At 44.0% G+C, this 19,877-nt stretch overlaps 5 non-coding genes and 3 pseudogenes across 5 annotated transcripts; all 8 read right to left on the bottom strand.

Annotated features, from left to right (window-relative positions):
• Positions 1–7,487: 7,487 nt before the first annotated feature.
• LOC113099466 (U1 spliceosomal RNA) lies at positions 7,488–7,651 on the bottom strand. Its single transcript, XR_003289434.1, has one exon. It is a non-coding gene; the product is annotated as a U1 spliceosomal RNA (small nuclear RNA).
• Positions 7,652–8,025: 374 nt separating this feature from the next.
• On the bottom strand, positions 8,026–8,196 carry LOC113099458 (uncharacterized; annotated as a pseudogene).
• Positions 8,197–13,735: 5,539 nt separating this feature from the next.
• Positions 13,736–13,899, bottom strand: LOC113099465 (U1 spliceosomal RNA). The gene has a single exon (XR_003289433.1). It is a non-coding gene; the product is annotated as a U1 spliceosomal RNA (small nuclear RNA).
• A 373-nt stretch (positions 13,900–14,272) lies between these two features.
• On the bottom strand, positions 14,273–14,509 carry LOC113099502 (uncharacterized; annotated as a pseudogene).
• A 2,492-nt stretch (positions 14,510–17,001) lies between these two features.
• LOC113099464 (U1 spliceosomal RNA) lies at positions 17,002–17,165 on the bottom strand. The gene has a single exon (XR_003289432.1). It is a non-coding gene; the product is annotated as a U1 spliceosomal RNA (small nuclear RNA).
• Positions 17,166–17,539: 374 nt separating this feature from the next.
• LOC113099494 (U2 spliceosomal RNA) lies at positions 17,540–17,730 on the bottom strand. Its single transcript, XR_003289458.1, has one exon. It is a non-coding gene; the product is annotated as a U2 spliceosomal RNA (small nuclear RNA).
• Positions 17,731–18,373: 643 nt separating this feature from the next.
• On the bottom strand, positions 18,374–18,537 carry LOC113099463 (U1 spliceosomal RNA). The gene has a single exon (XR_003289431.1). It is a non-coding gene; the product is annotated as a U1 spliceosomal RNA (small nuclear RNA).
• Positions 18,538–18,910: 373 nt separating this feature from the next.
• LOC113099460 (uncharacterized) lies at positions 18,911–19,088 on the bottom strand (annotated as a pseudogene).
• Positions 19,089–19,877: the final 789 nt, after the last annotated feature.

The following is a 19,877-nucleotide window of genomic DNA, read 5'->3' as shown; positions in this document are numbered from 1 at the left end:
CCGTTCCTGCACAAGAGAGAGTATAGAGCGATGATTGGTTAAAACAGTCACACTTTCTTTTTCCAAATTAAATTTCTTTAAAAAGTTCTTTATGTGTGTGTATGCTGGGGGTTGGTCAAAGGCAACTGGCATTGTCAAGTCTGTCTGTACAATATTTTGGGTTCTTAAGTAGGACCCCATCCAAAACCGGGTCATGGCTCCTGTTTTGTCTTGTTTGGATGGGGTTCGGGCATATTTTATATGTAGTGCAGTATAAAAAGCTCCTAAAAACAAGTAGGGGTCTGGCACTCCTTTTCCTCCATTTTGGGGTGCTTTCTTCATGGTTGCTCTTTTGAGTCGCTCCCACTTAGACCCCCATAAAAAATAAAACATTGCACGTTCCAGAGATACAAGAAAGAGTCTGGGGGGAAAGAAAACAGAACACAGCAATAAAAACAGGGGTAAAATCACAGCTTTTATGATTAAAACCTTTCCTTCAAATGTCAAACGTCTCAGTCCCCAGAAACCTAGTTTTTTCCGCACTTTAACCATCACGTCATGCCAATTTCCACTCCCTCCCCCGTCTCTGTCAAACTTAATACCCAGTATTTTTAACTCTGTCCTTTTAAAAGTAGTGTCCAGTCCAGCGAGCTCACTAGGTTTCCAGGGACCGTAAAACTGTGCTTGTGTTTTATCTCGGTTCAGTCTGGCTCCCGATGCTTTCCCAAACCAGTCTGTCAGGTCCATAGTCCTCTGTGTTGATAAAACGTCAGTACATAAAAGGTTGACATCATCCATATATAAAACAGTCTTTGCAGTCAGTCCTCCAGTCCCGGGTATAGTCAGTCCACTGATCCATGTATCCCTTCTCAATACCTGCGCTAGGGGTTCGATGCAAGCCACATACAGGAGAGGAGATAACGGACAGCCCTGACGGACGCCGCTGCATATATTTATCGCTTTTGAGAGATTCCCGTTAACTAGGATTTTGCTGGTTATGTCTTTATACAGCAATCCCACCCAAGCTAAGAACCTCCTGGGAAACCCCATTTTTTCCAAAACTTGAAACAAGTAGTGGTGCGAGACTCGGTCGAATGCTTTTTCAAAGTCTAAATTTAAAACTATCAGCCGAATATTTCTGTCTCTCGCATAACAGATGGCGTCTCTTATCAGTACGAGGCTGTCTGTGATCTTTCTCCCAGGGACGGCGCAGGCTTGATCCGGGTGGATCAGATCTGCTAAAACTGTTGACATTCGTGTTGTTAAAAGTTTACTAAAAAGTTTACAATCAAAGTTTAAAAGGGTTATAGGACGCCAGTTTTTTAAATCTGTCTTGTCATCTTTTTTGTGTAGTAGGGTCATTATTCCTATCCTAAAACTGTCAGGGAGCTGGTCGATCTTGTCAAAGTCATTAAAAACAGCCAGTAAGTCTTGTCTTAAAATGTCCCAAAAGGTCAAATAAAATTCAAGAGGGAGTCCATCAACTCCAGGAGTTTTCCCTTTTTTGAATTTTTGAATACTTTTGTCTATCTCAGAAATGTTAAAATCCTTTGTCAGACTGGTATTTCCATTTATTGTTTTCTCTATGCTTGTTAAAATTTCGCTCAAAATGCTGTTGTCACTTGCCTTTTCTTCATAGAGTTCTTCATAAAAGCTTTCTATTACTGATAAAATATCATTTGTGTCTGTCATTGTTTCTCCTTCTTTATTTCTTAATTTAAATATTGCTCTACCTCCATCAATAACTTTCTTAAAAAAGTATCTGCTGCATTTCTCGCCTTCCTCTATTTCCCTTTCTTTACTCCTGAAGAGAACACCTCTACTTTTAACCTCCGCTAATTCTGACATGTCTTTCTTAACTTCCTTAATTTCTTCGTTAAAATCAAAACCCTGGCTAAGAAGATAAAAGTAACGTTGTAGCCTCTTTTGCAGTCCCACCATTCGTCTTTTTTCTTTTAATTTTTTCTTTTTCCCTGCCCATCTAAAAAAAGTCTTGGTCTTTGCCTTTACCATCTCCCACCACTGTGCTCGTGAATCATAAAAGTCTTGTAAAGTCTGCCATTGGCTGTACTGCTCCCTGTAGTATGTTGTGATCTCTGGGTCTTCCAGCAGGGAGCAGTTCAGTTTCCATATCCCTCCACCTGTCGTCACACCTGTGGGAAAAGAAAGGGTGCAAGAAAGCATAGCGTGGTCTGAAAAGAAAACGGGCATTAGTTTAGCATCCACTGGTGTAAGGTCTCGCGTAAAGATATAGTCTATACGGGAGGCTTTAGTGCCATCACCACTAAACCAGGTGAATCCTTTTTCCCCAGGATGCATGGTTCTAAAACAGTCAGTCAATTTAAAATCCTTTATAATGTTCTGTAGTAAAATTGACGTTTTATCCATTTTAAAATCCTCTCTCTCCCCTTTTCTATCATTTTTACTTAAAATGCAATTAAAATCCCCTGCTAAAATAAATGGGGTCTTTCCTAAAAGGTGGGACTGCACGTCTTCTAAAAGGTCGTTCCTTTCATTTTTATCTGTAAAAGCATACATATTTAAAATATTAAAATCATGTCCTAAGAAGGACAGATTTATTAAAAGAGCTCTCCCATCTCTCACCACTGTGCTACCCTTCACCAAGAGCTGAGGATTTTTTATTAAAATGGCTACTCCATCGGCTCTGTTAAAATTTGATCCACTCCACACAGATACATGGGGCCATTGTTCTTCCCATCTCCTATAATTGGACATAAAAGGTAAAGCACATTCTTGTAAAAGCAGGATATCGCTATTTTGGGTTTGTAAAAAGGATAAAACCATTTGAGCTCTCAACTGTGACCTCACACTTCTTACATTTAAGGTGGAGAGTGTGAGTGTCATGATAAAAACAGTTAAAAATGATAAATACAACATTTTAGAAGACATAAATAACTAAAATTTCAATTAAAAAGGATATCTGTATCTTGTGAAACCAGCTCTTCTTCTTTTCCCCTATTTGGGGAATCCGGAGATTGAAGCTGTTTCCCCCTTGAGCTAGCCCTAGGGGTTGATGTTTGGAGTTCTATTGACAAGAAAGATATTTCGTTTGGGGAACCGAGTGGGAAAAGCCGGTTCAGATCCCCTGATGAGAAGGAATCTGATCGCAATCCCACTCTATCTCTTTTCTCATTCTTCTCCTCAATGGGAGATCGGGCAATCCTTTTTTTCCCTCTCAATATAACTCCTGGAAGATCATTACTTACCTCTATCTCTTGTTTCTCCTCCACTACCTTTTCCTGTTCTTGTTCACTATCCTCCTCCTTGCTCTGTTCATTTGATTCCTTTTCTTTCTCTATTAGGGATTGGTGGAGTTCCATCTCCTCATTTCCGTCTGCTCCAATAGTGTGGTTTGGCGGGAAATTTGAAGTTTGCTCCGCCCCCCCTCTCTCCTTACCTCTGTTATCAATTTTCTCTCCACCAACCCCAGGGTTTGGCGGGAGATTTGAATTTAGCTCCACCTCCTCATTGGCCTGTTGTACTCGCTCCTCAACCGCCATTTTGTCTGATTTTACTTTGTTGGCAAACGATTTGGGGCAATCTCTGTAGAGATGAGACAAGTCTCCACAAAGATTACACTTTCTGCCATTTGGACATTCTTCAAAGGAATGTCCAATTTCTCTACACTTGTTACAAAAGAGTTTCTGGCATGCTTCAACAAGATGCCCAAACTCCCCACATCGCCGGCAGAGTTTGGGCATTCCCTGGTAGTGGATGTAGCCCCTGTTTTCTCCCAGAACTATCATTTGTGGTAAATGCCTCAGACCTTGGAAGCCCTGTGGGTCTTCCCATTGCTTAATGGGGACCCTCCAGGAACAATTCCAAATACCGTCTTCATCATAAACCTTCATAGCCTGGCCCCTTACAGTGCAAAATCTACCCAGCCATGTGCAAATGTCTTCTCCATTCACAGTCTCATTGAACATTCTAACGATAACCATTTTTTGTGTGTTATCAGTTAGTTTCTCAACTTTAAACATGGAAAACTGGGTCTTGTGTGTGTCAAAGCGCTGCCAGAACTCATTTAACAGTGCTGCATTTTTAAAACTCACATCGAAGCCTTTGTTAAAAGGCAGGGTTAGAATGCAATGTAAATCAGCAGGATTAAAACCTAGAAGTTTTTGCATAAGTTTCCTCGAAAAATCCAACCTTGACATTTCCATTAACTTTCCATCTTTTTCTAAAAAAAGGAACCTAGTGCTGTGGTGCCTCCGCATGCCGGCACGAGCAGCCGACATGTTGGAGGCACCGACAGCTAAAAGGAATCAAACAAACTAAAAAATTACCACAGCAATAAAAACAACGTAAAACAGGAAATAACTTACCTTAAGACCAGTTTCTCAATAAAAAAAAACTCCTCCTAAAAAACAAGCACAACACAATATGAAAGACAATAAATAGTAAAAAAAGTATGCCAGATGCAATACAATATACCTCTCGGAAGGTGTAGGACGTGCTATGGTAGAGCACAACCTAAAAAACCTCCAAGAGGCGATCGCAGTCTCTTCCTTTAAGCCAGACACTTGATCTTAGCCAAAAGGCCGAGAAGCGATGCTGCTAAGACGCAGCAGGGAGGAAGCCGGACACGGCGATGCCCATCTCGGCTTTGGTAAGTTTTGGGAGACCTAAAAACGCTGGGGGATGGTACCCTGATAGCACACATACATCTAGGAGACGTCTATTTGACATATGAATTTACATCTGCAAGATGTAGTTTTAAGGCTGTTTGCTCATCTGCAATACGTCTATTGGACGTCTCCTTTTAGCAGTGTTTGGAAGGTTACTTTGGAAATGTAATAGGTTACAGATTACAAGTTACCCTGTTTAAAATGTTATAGTAGTATAACTTTTTCAATTACTTTATTAAAGTAATGTAACTAATTACTTTTGAGTACTTTTAGATTACTTTTCTAAATTTGTGAAAATTAAATAATAATAAATAAAAACATATACATCAACTCAAATACAGTTATCTAATAAGCATGTGTCATTCCTGTATAATAAACTCCTGAAACATTGGTGTTTTTTTAAACTGCTGTCTCTTTGTATATGATATGATAGGTAAAATGCATGACGTGATACAGAGCAGTTCTAGAAATGATGTTTATGTGCTCATGTACTCCTATATTGAGGCGGCAGAGGCTGACAACACTGCAAGCTTCAGTAGGCCTATTTGTATTAAATGAAACTGCATGTTTTTGCCATTAATTTACAGGAAGGGCGGACTGGGAAAAACAAAAAATTCTGTTAAAATTCTGGAAATTATTAGGGCGTATGTCTCAGAACAGTCAGTGCAATTTGGGAAAGAAATCAGTGAAATCTGTATGTGGATGTGTGTAAATATTCAAATGTAATTGCCTTTGTAATCGTTAAAAATTTCATAAGTAACTTTAATTTAATTACTAATTTTTTCTTCGTAACTGTAACTAATTACAGTTACATTCATTTTGTAATTAAATTACGTAATGCTGTTACATGTAACTAGTTACTCCCCAACACTGCCTTTTAGATGTCAGATAGATGTCAATTAGATGTCTTTTAGATGTTTATGATTTAGAAGGTATATAAAACTGACATCTGAAAGGCGTATGTCAGACGTTTGTAGATGGCAGATGCTTTCCAGATCAACAGTTCTTTAACAGACATCTTGCAGACGTAAGTGTGCTATCTGGGTAGTACCCTCCCCTGTCTACAACGTCACCGGGCCTCGTCCCGATCGGCCTGACGGAAAGTACGGCATGGCTCGTAACTCCCAAACGGTTGGTCGCAGAGCCACGTGCCTTATGTCACCGGAATCCTTGGCTCGAGCCGAACGAGACGCAGGTCTCAGATTGGCCCGTCGCTCTGACGAAATTTTCGGGTATTTTGGATTTTGTCGAAAACCTTCTTTTGCAACCTGGCGCCAGGTATTTGGCCCAGTCCCACCCAAATCAGCACAGAAAGCTTCTCTGGAGTCTGAGTGTCAATAATCATCCAAAAATAGAGGAAATTTCCATTCACCTTGGCGAGGGGACCTCAAAACGTGCTAAGGTGGCGTGTCCGAGGGTGGCTCGAATGGCTACTTCAGTGGTTTTCTAGTTAGGCATTTTGTTTTAGCGTTAAGCATTTTTTTTTTTACATTTGTACGTGTATATGTAAAAAAAAAAAAAAGTTTACTTTCGTAAACTAGTTTCTTCCTTACTGCCTGTGTGAATATCCCCTTACACACAGCTTATTTGTTAGTGATTGAAGCTGTTTTTAACGCTTCTAAGGACGAAGGAGCAGACAGAAGTGTTTATAAAGCTCCGGGAGAGAACGATGAGCTCTTCACCCGCGTCTTGGCGCTGTCACGGTTGCTAGGCGACAGGATATGAGCAACGGTTAAGGGAGGGAACTGAAAGAAGGGTAGGCTGTCCAAATTCACAAACACCGACTTCCGGTTTTTGCGGTCGTCGGAGGACCCATCCTCCTTCAACCGGGTAGGAAGGATCCTAAGGAGGATGCAGACCTGAATTTGGACACAGCCTATAACTCCAGGAAGGAGTGAGATCCCTTCACCCAAATCGGCACACCTGTGCAGGGGCTCAGTCCGAGGCCAGGTGAAAAGGGACGCGGCGACAGGCCACTAGGTGGCGCCGTAAGCTGAAAAATAGGGAAAATGTAATGTAAATGGACAATCAAACAAAGATGAAAACACCTGCAACACTGCGGGATGGTAGTACCCTCCCCTGTCTGCAACGTCACCGGGCCTTGTCCCGATCGGCCTGACGGTGGAACTGCAGCGACGGAAAGTACGGCATCGCTCGTAACTCCCAAACGGTTGGTCGCAGAGCCACGTGCCTTATGTCACCGGAATCCTTGGCTCGAGCCGAACGAGACGCAGGTCTCAGATTGGCCCGTCGCTCTGACGAAATTTTCGGGTATTTTGGATTTTGTCGAAAACCTTCTTTTGCAACCTGGCGCCAGGTATTTGGCCCAGTCCCACCCAAATCAGCACAGAAAGCTTCTCTGGAGTCTGACTGTCAATAATCATCCAAAAAAATAGGAAATTTCCATTCACCTTGGCGAGGGGACCTCAAAGCGTGCTAAGGTGGCGTGTCCGAGGTGGCTCGAATGGCTATAACTCCAGGAAGGAGTGAGATCCCTTCACCCAAATCGGCACACCTGTGCAGGGGCTCAGTCCGAGGCCAGGTGAAAAAGGGCGCGGCGACAGGCCACTAGGTGTCGCTGTAAGCGACAACAAAATTAATACGAATCGAAAAAAAGGACAACCAAACAACATGGAGACAGTTACAGCTAGGCTGCAGTCAGTCCAATCTACTTTCAAAGTAAGGTCTGCGCTATGTTCGAACTAAACTACCCACCAGGGTCCGATTTTTCAAGAGCGCAAGTGACTTTGTTTCACAGGCGCACAACACATATCTCGCATGTGACAGAACTCCCCATTCTGAAAGGAAAATAAATAAAAAACTGTAAAAACCTCTTCTGCTTTGTTTCACCAACAATTTCAGGGGAGAGCGCGAACGCAGTCCCCCACTACCATAAATTATGCAGTCGAGATTCCCGCATTTGGGGAATTCGCAGGGGTCAGCATGGCCGGAGTGCAATGGACAAGCCTCGCCCTGGGTGAACCGCCTTCTTGATCATGGTGTCTCCCCTGCCAGGTAAGTATGAAGGCCCAGGCGGTCAGCCAGAGGTCTGATTTGCATCTCTACCATCCTCACCAACGGTTAGCCCTCCGCCCCCCCTCCGGGAAAGGAAGGACGGGTGCCTTCCGTTACTGGCCTGGAAACTGCCAAGCTCATGGGCCGGTGCTTCCCAACGCCAGTTTTAGATGACTCTCTTTAAACAAACACACCTGATTCGATGCGTCACCTCGTCTGTGAAAGACTTCAAGACCTCAGGTGGGTGCATCGTTAGTGGAAGAGTCCAAGACCCCAGGTGGACACATCAGGAAAAAAGTTTGCAATAAACCACAGCATCTGCAATGGCAGCTCTCATTCCTTGTTCTGCTATTCGACACAATAAATGGCAATCCCCAAAAAGGGAAAGCACACCGTTCCTGGAGACACTGCAATACCAGGCCGATGCATGGAGTGGACGGAGCAAGCCCCGGCTCCAGCTCCGTGATCTAAAAATCCATTTAATATGTAGTCCCCGGATGGGGGACGTATCAGATATTAAACTGATAAGAACAGATTTTTTTTTTTTTTTTTTTTTTTTTTTTTTTTTTTTTTTTTTTTTTTTATTATACTTTCAACATTACATTCATTTTTCCACATTTAAATCATAATTATACCTCATTTCACATTCAGTAACATTTATCATAATACAGTTCAACTAAATCTTTCCACCTTTCCTTGGCTGCATGTTTCCCCCACCTTTGTACATCCCACTTAATCCTTCCCCTTAATTCAGCCTCCACTCCCTGTACTATCCCTTCTGCTGACCTCCTGCCCTTTCCTCTAATCCACTCTTGTCTTTCCTCCCATATCCCTTTCTTCACCAAACTCATTATTAACCAAAGCATAAACGCAACTTTCCCTTCCTCCCCCCCTTCTCCACAACAATATTCCTTGAGAAAAATACATAATCTAACCTTTTCTCCACCCCTCTGGAGTTTCTCCATGTTGCCATACATGCTTTAGGATTAACCCTCTGCCCTCCGTCCACCAAATCATGCCCTTGCAGGATCCCCTCCAACACCTGCAGACTACTATCCCCTTTATCCCCTAGCTGTATATTGAAATCCCCCCCCATTATAATTTGTTTATTGGTGGCACAAACTGTTAACAACATATCAAAAATTTCTTTCCTCTCCTCTGCTGTCTGAGGAGCATACACTGAAAGTAATCGGTATTCACCCCCTCTCCACTTCACATCTGCCCCAGCCACCCTCCCTTGAGAAACTGTAAAATGATTCTCAACCTCTATTCCCTGATCCCAAAACAATATCCCCACCCCTGAAGAAAAAACCCCTCCCACACTCCATAATGCACCTCCCCTACCCCACTCTTCGGTAAATTTCCTTGCATCTTCAGAGCCTTTTAAATGAACTTTTTGCAAAAAATAAATATTACACTTACAATTATGCAAAAAAGAAAACACAGCTCTCCGTTTCACAGCATCTCTTATACCCCTTACATTTATCGTCCCCACTGTCAGCTCCTCAGTAGACAGCCTTATTCGTTCTTTAATGTCCCTCCCATTTCTTGTCCTTCCAGGCTTGTGGCCTCACTCTCACTCACTCCTAAATCTGCCCACCTTACCGGTGTTGACTTGAGGCCATATGACTCCTCTTCCCGCTCTTCATTCCCCCTACCAACCATTTCCTCTGTCAGCTGGAATAAGGGCCTTGCATTGTCCATCTCAAGCCCATCTTGACTGTCAGTAGACGATGATTCCTCTGAAAAGCTCATCTTTAGAACAGTCTCAGGCTTCCTCTTCTTACTTGGTCTCCCCTTTCTCTTTTCAGTTTTCCTGACCAGTTGGCTTTCCCTTGCATTAGCTGAGTCACTTTTACTCTCCTCTTCCATCTCCTCTTCTACTCCGTCCGCGCACTGCATGGGGCTTTTGAACTGTTCCCCACTAAGTGCCTCCAAGAAAGCCGCCATCACATCTTCCACTTCCTCTGTTTCTTTGCCCTTTTTCCATCCCAGCAGCTCCCATCTCCTCACCAGGCTCTATCATCCCCTTCTCCGTCACCTGTTGCTCGATGATCCTCTTTTGACTTTCCTCCCCCAACCGTCTGTCCTTCATGCCTTCCTCCCCTCTCACTCCTTCTCTGTACTGCTTTCGGCCACCTTTGCAATCTCTCATCAAGTGGTCTAATGAACCACAGCTGTGACAAGACTTAGGAACAGTGCACTCTTTTGCAATGTGACCCAGCTGGGCACACTGCAAACACCTTTGCTCTTCACACCCGCCATCATTATGCCCATAACGTCTACACCTCCTACAAAAAGGAGGCTGTCTGGAGTAGAACAGATAGCCTTTGTCTGCCCCGATGTTAAACTGTGCAGGAGGATGCATCAACCCCTCCAACCCATTCTTCTCAGTTCTTAAAAGAACTTGGAATTGTCTTTTCCCAGTCCATAAACCCACACTGTCTCTCACATATCGCGCAGGTGTAAGAACTTCAGCAAATTTCGCAAGAAAAGCCACCAAGGCCTCATCTGTGACATATGGGTTATACATGTGCACTGTGATGACTCTAAAATTCGGCCTGTCCAAACTTATCACATTAAATCTTCCCACAAGGCCTACCTTGTCCATCCTTTCAAACTTCTCCAGCACTGCTTTGCACAGCTCTCCAGTATTCACAGTCACGTCGAAACACTTTTCTTGTCTGTTAGTCTGTAAACAGTACACGTCTTCCACTTTCAACTTCATTTTGTCCAGAAGAACAACCCTTGCAAAAACTTCTCTTTCCATCATATCCATCGCTGGATCCTTCAATTGGAAACGCAACGTGTTTCTCAGTCCCGCTCTTGGAACCGAGGGCGCAGATGTACCCGCCATATTTTCTTCTCCAAAGATCAAAAGCCCAACACTTGATCTTAGCCAAAAGGCCGAGAAGCGATGCTGCTAAGACGCAGCAGGGAGGAAGCCGGACACGGCGATGCCCATCTCGGCTTTGGTAAGTTTTGGGAGACCTAAAAACGCTGGGGGATGGTACCCTGATAGCACACATACATCTAGGAGACGTCTATTTGACATATGAATTTACATCTGCAAGATGTAGTTTTAAGGCTGTTTGCTCATCTGCAATACGTCTATTGGACGTCTCCTTTTAGCAGTGTTTGGAAGGTTACTTTGGAAATGTAATAGGTTACAGATTACAAGTTACCCTGTTTAAAATGTTATAGTAGTATAACTTTTTCAATTACTTTATTAAAGTAATGTAACTAATTACTTTTGAGTACTTTTAGATTACTTTTCTAAATTTGTGAAAATTAAATAATAATAAATAAAAACATATACATCAACTCAAATACAGTTATCTAATAAGCATGTGTCATTCCTGTATAATAAACTCCTGAAACATTGGTGTTTTTTTAAACTGCTGTCTCTTTGTATATGATATGATAGGTAAAATGCATGACGTGACACAGAGCAGTTCTAGAAATGATGTTTATGTGCTCATGTACTCCTATATTGAGGCGGCAGAGGCTGACAACACTGCAAGCTTCAGTAGGCCTATTTGTATTAAATGAAACTGCATGTTTTTGCCATTAATTTACAGGAAGGGCGGACTGGGAAAAACAAAAAATTCTGTAAAATTCTGGAAATTATTAGGGCGTATGTCTCAGAACAGTCAGTGCAATTTGGGAAAGAAATCAGTGAAATCTGTATGTGGATGTGTGTATATTCAAATGTAATTGCCTTTGTAATCGTTAAAAATTTCATAAGTAACTTTAATTTAATTACTAAATTTTTTCTTTCGTATACTGTAACTAATTACAGTTACATTCATTTTTTAGCAGTGTTTGGAAGGTTACTTTGGAAATGTAATAGGTTACAGATTACAAGTTACCCTGTTTAAAATGTTATAGTAGTATAACTTTTTCAATTACTTTATTAAAGTAATGTAACTAATTACTTTTGAGTACTTTTAGATTACTTTTCTAAATTTGTGAAAATTAAATAATAATAAATAAAAACATATACATCAACTCAAATACAGTTATCTAATAAGCATGTGTCATTCCTGTATAAATAAACTCCTGAAACATTGGTGTTTTTTAAACTGCTGTCTCTTTGTATATGATATGATAGGTAAAATGCATGACGTGACACAGAGCAGTTCTAGAAATGATGTTTATGTGCTCATGTACTCCTATATTGAGGCGGCAGAGGCTGACAACACTGCAAGCTTCAGTAGGCCTATTTGTATTAAATGAAACTGCATGTTTTTGCCATTAATTTACAGGAAGGGCGGACTGGGAAAAACAAAAAATTCTGTTAAAATTCTGGAAATTATTAGGGCGTATGTCTCAGAACAGTCAGTGCAATTTGGAAAGAAATCAGTGAAATCTGTATGTGGATGTGTGTAAATATTCAAATGTAATTGCCTTTGTAATCGTTAAAAATTTCATAAGTAACTTTAATTTAATTACTAATTTTTTCTTCGTAACTGTAACTAATTACAGTTACATTCATTTTGTAATTAAATTACGTAATGCTGTTACATGTAACTAGTTACTCCCCAACACTGCCTTTTAGATGTCAGATAGATGTCAATTAGATGTCTTTTAGATGTTTATGATTTAGAAGGTATATAAAACTGACATCTGAAAGGCGTATGTCAGACGTTTGTAGATGGCAGATGCTTTCCAGATCAACATTTCTTTAACAGACATCTTGCAGACGTAAGTGTGCTATCTGGGTAGTACCCTCCCCTGTCTACAACGTCACCGGGCCTCGTCCCGATCGGCCTGACGGAAAGTACGGCATGGCTCGTAACTCCCAAACGGTTGGTCGCAGAGCCACGTGCCTTATGTCACCGGAATCCTTGGCTCGAGCCGAACGAGACGCAGGTCTCAGATTGGCCCGTCGCTCTGACGAAATTTTCGGGTATTTTGGATTTTGTCGAAAACCTTCTTTTGCAACCTGGCGCCAGGTATTTGGCCCAGTCCCACCCAAATCAGCACAGAAAGCTTCTCTGGAGTCTGAGTGTCAATAATCATCCAAAAATAGAGGAAATTTCCATTCACCTTGGCGAGGGGACCTCAAAACGTGCTAAGGTGGCGTGTCCGAGGTGGCTCGAATGGCTATAACTCCAGGAAGGAGTGAGATCCCTTCACCCAAATCGGCACACCTGTGCAGGGGCTCAGTCCGAGGCCAGGTGAAAAGGGACGCGGCGACAGGCCACTAGGTGGCGCCGTAAGCTGAAAAATAGGGAAAATGTAATGTAAATGGACAATCAAACAAAGATGAAAACACCTGCAACACTGCGGGATGGTAGTACCCTCCCCTGTCTGCAACGTCACCGGGCCTTGTCCCGATCGGCCTGACGGTGGAACTGCAGCGACGGAAAGTACGGCATCGCTCGTAACTCCCAAACGGTTGGTCGCAGAGCCACGTGCCTTATGTCACCGGAATCCTTGGCTCGAGCCGAACGAGACGCAGGTCTCAGATTGGCCCGTCGCTCTGACGAAATTTTCGGGTATTTTGGATTTTGTCGAAAACCTTCTTTTGCAACCTGGCGCCAGGTATTTGGCCCAGTCCCACCCAAATCAGCACAGAAAGCTTCTCTGGAGTCTGACTGTCAATAATCATCCAAAAAAATAGGAAATTTCCATTCACCTTGGCGAGGGGACCTCAAAGCGTGCTAAGGTGGCGTGTCCGAGGTGGCTCGAATGGCTATAACTCCAGGAAGGAGTGAGATCCCTTCACCCAAATCGGCACACCTGTGCAGGGGCTCAGTCCGAGGCCAGGTGAAAAAGGGCGCGGCGACAGGCCACTAGGTGTCGCTGTAAGCGACAACAAAATTAATACGAATCGAAAAAAAGGACAACCAAACAACATGGAGACAGTTACAGCTAGGCTGCAGTCAGTCCAATCTACTTTCAAAGTAAGGTCTGCGCTATGTTCGAACTAAACTACCCACCAGGGTCCGATTTTTCAAGAGCGCAAGTGACTTTGTTTCACAGGCGCACAACACATATCTCGCATGTGACAGAACTCCCCATTCTGAAAGGAAAATAAATAAAAAACTGTAAAAACCTCTTCTGCTTTGTTTCACCAACAATTTCAGGGGAGAGCGCGAACGCAGTCCCCCACTACCATAAATTATGCAGTCGAGATTCCCGCATTTGGGGAATTCGCAGGGGTCAGCATGGCCGGAGTGCAATGGACAAGCCTCGCCCTGGGTGAACCGCCTTCTTGATCATGGTGTCTCCCCTGCCAGGTAAGTATGAAGGCCCAGGCGGTCAGCCAGAGGTCTGATTTGCATCTCTACCATCCTCACCAACGGTTAGCCCTCCGCCCCCCTCCGGGAAAGGAAGGACGGGTGCCTTCCGTTACTGGCCTGGAAACTGCCAAGCTCATGGGCCGGTGCTTCCCAACGCCAGTTTTAGATGACTCTCTTTAAACAAACACACCTGATTCGATGCGTCACCTCGTCTGTGAAAGACTTCAAGACCTCAGGTGGGTGCATCGTTAGTGGAAGAGTCCAAGACCCCAGGTGGACACATCAGGAAAAAAGTTTGCAATAAACCACAGCATCTGCAATGGCAGCTCTCATTCCTTGTTCTGCTATTCGACACAATAAATGGCAATCCCCAAAAAGGGAAAGCACACCGTTCCTGGAGACACTGCAATACCAGGCCGATGCATGGAGTGGACGGAGCAAGCCCCGGCTCCAGCTCCGTGATCTAAAAATCCATTTAATATGTAGTCCCCGGATGGGGGACGTATCAGATATAAACTGATAAACAGATTTTCTTTCGAAAACTGATAAGAACAGATACTAAACTGATAAGAACAGATACTACACTTGATCTTAGCCAAAAGGCCGAGAAGCGATGCTGCTAAGACGCAGCAGGGAGGAAGCCGGACACGGCGATGCCCATCTCGGCTTTGGTAAGTTTTGGGAGACCTAAAAACGCTGGGGGATGGTACCCTGATAGCACACATACATCTAGGAGACGTCTATTTGACATATGAATTTACATCTGCAAGATGTAGTTTTAAGGCTGTTTGCTCATCTGCAATACGTCTATTGGACGTCTCCTTTTAGCAGTGTTTGGAAGGTTACTTTGGAAATGTAATAGGTTACAGATTACAAAGTTACCCTGTTTAAAATGTTATAGTAGTATAACTTTTTCAATTACTTTATTAAAGTAATGTAACTAATACTTTTGAGTACTTTTAGATTACTTTTCTAAATTTGTGAAAATTAAATAATAATAAATAAAAACATATACATCAACTCAAATACAGTTATCTTAATAAGCATGTGTCATTCCTGTATAATAAACTCCTGAAACATTGGGTGTTTTTTTAAACTGCTGTCTCTTGGTATATGATATGATAGGTAAAATGCATGACGTGACACAGAGCAGTTCTAGAAATGATGTTTTATGTGCTCATGTACTCCTATATTGAGGCGGCAGAGGCTGACAACACTGCAAGCTTCAGTAGGGCCTATTTGTATTAAATGAAACTGCATGTTTTTGCCATTAATTTACAGGAAGGGCGGACTGGGAAAAACAAAAAATTCTGTTAAAATTCTGGAAATTATTAGGGCGTATGTCTCAGAACAGTCAGTGCAATTGGGAAAGAAATCAGTGAAATCTGTATGTGGATGTGTGTAAATATTCAAATGTAATTGCCTTTGTAATCGTTAAAAATTTCATAAGTAACTTTAATTTAATTACTAATTTTTTCTTCGTAACTGTAACTAATTACAGTTACATTCATTTTGTAATTAAATTACGTAATGCTGTTACATGTAACTAGTTACTCCCCAACACTGCCTTTTAGATGTCAGATAGATGTCAATTAGATGTCTTTTAGATGTTTATGATTTAGAAGGTATATAAAACTGACATCTAAAAGGCGTATGTCAGACGTTTGTAGATGGCAGATGCTTTCCAGATCAACATTTCTTTAACAGACATCTTACAGACGTAAGTGTGCTATCTGGGTATTACCCTCCCCTGTCTACAACGTCACCGGCCTCGTCCCGATCGGCCTGACGGAAAGTACGGCATGGCTCGTAACTCCCAAACGGTTGGTCGCAGAGCCACGTGCCTTATGACACCGGAATCCTTGGCTCGAGCCGAACGAGACGCAGGTCTCAGATTGGCCCGTCGCTCTGACGAAATTTTCGGGTATTTTGGATTTTGTCGAAAACCTTCTTTTGCAACCTGGCGCCAGGTATTTGGCCCAGTCCCACCCAAATCAGCACAGAAAGCTTCTCTGGAGTCTGAGTGTCAATAATCATCCAAAAAAAGAGGAAATTTCCATTCACCTTGGCGAGGGGACCTCAAAACGTGCTAAGGTGGCGTGTCCGAGGTGGCTCGAATGGCTATAACTCCAGGAAGGAGTGAGATCCCTTCACCCAAATCGGCACACCTGTGCAGGGGCTCAGTCCGAGGCCAGGCGAAAAGGGACGCGGCGACAGGCCACTAGGTGGCGCCGTAAGCTGAAAAATAGGGAAAAAGTAATGTAAATGGACAATCAAACAAAGATGAAAACACCTGCAACACTGCGGGATGGTAGTACCCTCCCCTGTCTGCAACGTCACCGGGCCTTGTCCCGATCGGCCTGACGGTGGAACTGCAGCGACGGAAAGTACGGCATCGCTCGTAACTCCCAAACGGTTGGTCGCAGAGCCACGTGCCTTATGTCACCGGAATCCTTGGCTCGAGCCGAACGAGACGCAGGTCTCAGATTGGCCCGTCGCTCTGACGAAATTTTCGGGTATTTTGGATTTTGTCGAAAACCTTCTTTTGCAACCTGGCGCCAGGTATTTGGCCCAGTCCCACCCAAATCAGCACAGAAAGCTTCTCTGGAGTCTGAGTGTCAATAATCATCCAAAAAAAGAGGAAATTTCCATTCACCTTGGCGAGGGGACCTCAAAGCGTGCTAAGGTGGCGTGTCCGAGGTGGCTCGAATGGCTATAACTCCAGGAAGGAGTGAGATCCCTTCACCCAAATCGGCACACCTGTGCAGGGGCTCAGTCCGAGGCCAGGTGAAAAAGGGCGCGGCGACAGGCCACTAGGGTGTCGCTGTAAGCGACAACAAAATTAATACGAATCGAAAAAAAGGACAACCAAACAACATGGAGACAGTTACAGCTAGGCTGCAGTCAGTCCAATCTACTTTCAAAGTAAGGTCTGCGCTATGTTCGAACTAAACTACCCACCAGGGTCCGATTTTTCAAGAGCGCAAAGTGACTTTGTTTCACAGGCGCACAACACATATCTCGCATTGTGACAGAACTCCCCATTCTGAAAGGAAAATAAATAAAAAACTGTAAAAACCTCTTCTGCTTTGTTTCACCAACAATTTCAGGGGAGAGCGCGAACGCAGTCCCCCACTACCATAAATTATGCAGTCGAGATTCCCGCATTTGGGGAATTCGCAGGGGTCAGCATGGCCGGAGTGCAATGGACAAGCCTCGCCCTGGGTGAACCGCCTTCTTGATCATGGTGTCTCCCCTGCCAGGTAAGTATGAAGGCCCAGGCGGTCAGCCAGAGGTGTGATTTGCATCTCTACCATCCTCACCAACGGTTAGCCCTCCGCCCCCCCTCCAGGAAAGGAAGGACGGGTGCCTTCCGTTACTGGCCTGGAAACTGCCAAGCTCATGGGCCGGTGCTTCCCAACGCCAGTTTTAGATGACTCTCTTTAAACAAACACACCTGATTCGATGCGTCACCTCGTCTGTGAAAGACTTCAAGACCTCAGGTGGGTGCATCGTTAGTGGAAGAGTCCAAGACCCCAGGTGGACACATCAGGAAAAAAGTTTGCAATAAACCACAGCATCTGCAACGGCAGCTCTCATTCCTTGTTCTGCTATTCGACACAATAAATGGCAATCCCCAAAAAGGGAAAGCACACCGTTCCTGGAGACACTGCAATACCAGGCCGATGCATGGAGTGGACGGAGCAAGCCCCGGCTCCAGCTCCGTGATCTAAAAATCCATTTAATATGTAGTCCCCGGATGGGGGACGTATCAGATATTAAACTGATAAGAACAGATACTACACTTGATCTTAGCCAAAAGGCCGAGAAGCGATGCTGCTAAGACGCATTGGCTCGAGCCGAACGACCCGTCGCTGACGAAATTTTCGGGTATTTTGGATTTTGTCGAAAACCTTCTTTTGCAACCTGGCGCCAGGTATTTGGCCCAGTCCCACCCAAATCAGCACAGAAAGCTTCTCTGGAGTCTGAGTGTCAATAATCATCCAAAAATAGAGGAAATTTCCATTCACCTTGGCGAGGGGACCTCAAAGCGTGCTAAGGTGGCGTGTCCGAGGTGGCTCGAATGGCTATAACTCCAGGAAGGAGTGAGATCCCTTCACCCAAATCGGCACACCTGTGCAGGGGCTCAGTCCGAGGCCAGGTGAAAAAGGGCGCGGCGACAGGCCACTAGGTGTCGCTGTAAGCGACAACAAAATTAATACGAATCGAAAAAAAGGACAACCAAACAACATGGAGACAGTTACAGCTAGGCTGCAGTCAGTCCAATCTACTTTCAAAGTAAGGTCTGCGCTATGTTCGAACTAAACTACCCACCAGGGTCCGATTTTTCAAGAGCGCAAGTGACTTTGTTTCACAGGCGCACAACACAAATCTCGCATGTGACAGAACTCCCCATTCTGAAAGGAAAATAAATAAAAAACTGTAAAAACCTCTTCTGCTTTGTTTCACCAACAATTTCAGGGGAGAGCGCGAACGCAGTCCCCCACTACCATAAATTATGCAGTCGAGATTCCCGCATTTGGGGAATTCGCAGGGGTCAGCATGGCCGGAGTGCAATGGACAAGCCTCGCCCTGGGTGAACCGCCTTCTTGATCATGGTGTCTCCCCTGCCAGGTAAGTATGAAGGCCCAGGCGGTCAGCCAGAGGTGTGATTTGCATCTCTACCATCCTCACCAACGGTTAGCCCTCCGCCCCCCTCCAGGAAAGGAAGGACGGGTGCCTTCCGTTACTGGCCTGGAAACTGCCAAGCTCATGGGCCGGTGCTTCCCAACGCCAGTTTTAGATGACTCTCTTTAAACAAACACACCTGATTCGATGCGTCACCTCGTCTGTGAAAGACTTCAAGACCTCAGGTGGGTGCATCGTTAGTGGAAGAGTCCAAGACCCCAGGTGGACACATCAGGAAAAAAGTTTGCAATAAACCACAGCATCTGCAACGGCAGCTCTCATTCCTTGTTCTGCTATTCGACACAATAAATGGCAATCCCCAAAAAGGGAAAGCACACCGTTCCTGGAGACACTGCAATACCAGGCCGATGCATGGAGTGGACGGAGCAAGCCCCGGCTCCAGCTCCGTGATCTAAAAATCCATTTAATATGTAGTCCCCGGATGGGGGACGTATCAGATATTAAAACTGATAAAGAACAGATTTTTTTCTTTCGAAAAAGTTTTATTGTCACCATTTACATTTTTTCCATTTGCATTTTTTCTTTTTCACACACCATTTTCTTTTAATCAACACATTAAAACAAGCAATAATATATAATAAATACCACATGGTAAAATGAAAGAAACAATCATTGTTTAAAAAAGCATTTGATTAAAACCACAGTGTTTTGCTTGTTTTTAAAAGTCCATTATTGAGGTGTGTTTAAAAGGTTGCGGTCAGTTCCAAAAGTAAAATACAAATTTAAAAAAAAGCAAACAAGCTCGTAATATATATAAATATATATAATGTTAATAAACCTATTTCATGATAAAACAATAAAAAACACCAATTAAAAATCATCTGTTGTGCAAGAGGACCGGGGGTGAGTCCTTATCAAGTGGGTCATCACCCCACTCTCCAGAACCAGGGACATTGAGATGCTACTTTATGCGACTCAGCGGAGATCCCCTCTCCTCCGGCCCGCTGGCCCGCTGTTCCCGTAGCCAGAGTGGTTGAGGGTGCATCTACGGGCGGCCCAGGGTCGGTGCCTGCCGGGACCCTCTCCGGCGACCCCGGCCCCCCCGTCCGAATATCGTCGTCGGTACCCCTGCAAGCATTGATGTTACCTTTAGCTCGCATGCATGGAGGGTTACCGTAACGCGCTTTCCCCACCAGCAGGTTTCTGGTGGCCCAGATGGCATTCCTTGATGACGTTGAGGGTGAGCCAGAGCGAGGTAATTTCTGTGCCGTCAAGTCCTTCAAGCCCCGGCCCACCCCAAGGATGGCGAGCTGGTACCCGAACTGGGCCCCAC

This window comes from Carassius auratus, unplaced genomic scaffold (genome assembly GCF_003368295.1).
Source record: "Carassius auratus strain Wakin unplaced genomic scaffold, ASM336829v1 scaf_tig00216951, whole genome shotgun sequence".
NCBI classification, from domain to species: Eukaryota; Metazoa; Chordata; class Actinopteri; order Cypriniformes; family Cyprinidae; genus Carassius; species Carassius auratus.
The sequence above is the reverse complement of the archived record's forward strand: the minus strand, read 5'-3'. Positions and strand labels throughout refer to the sequence as shown.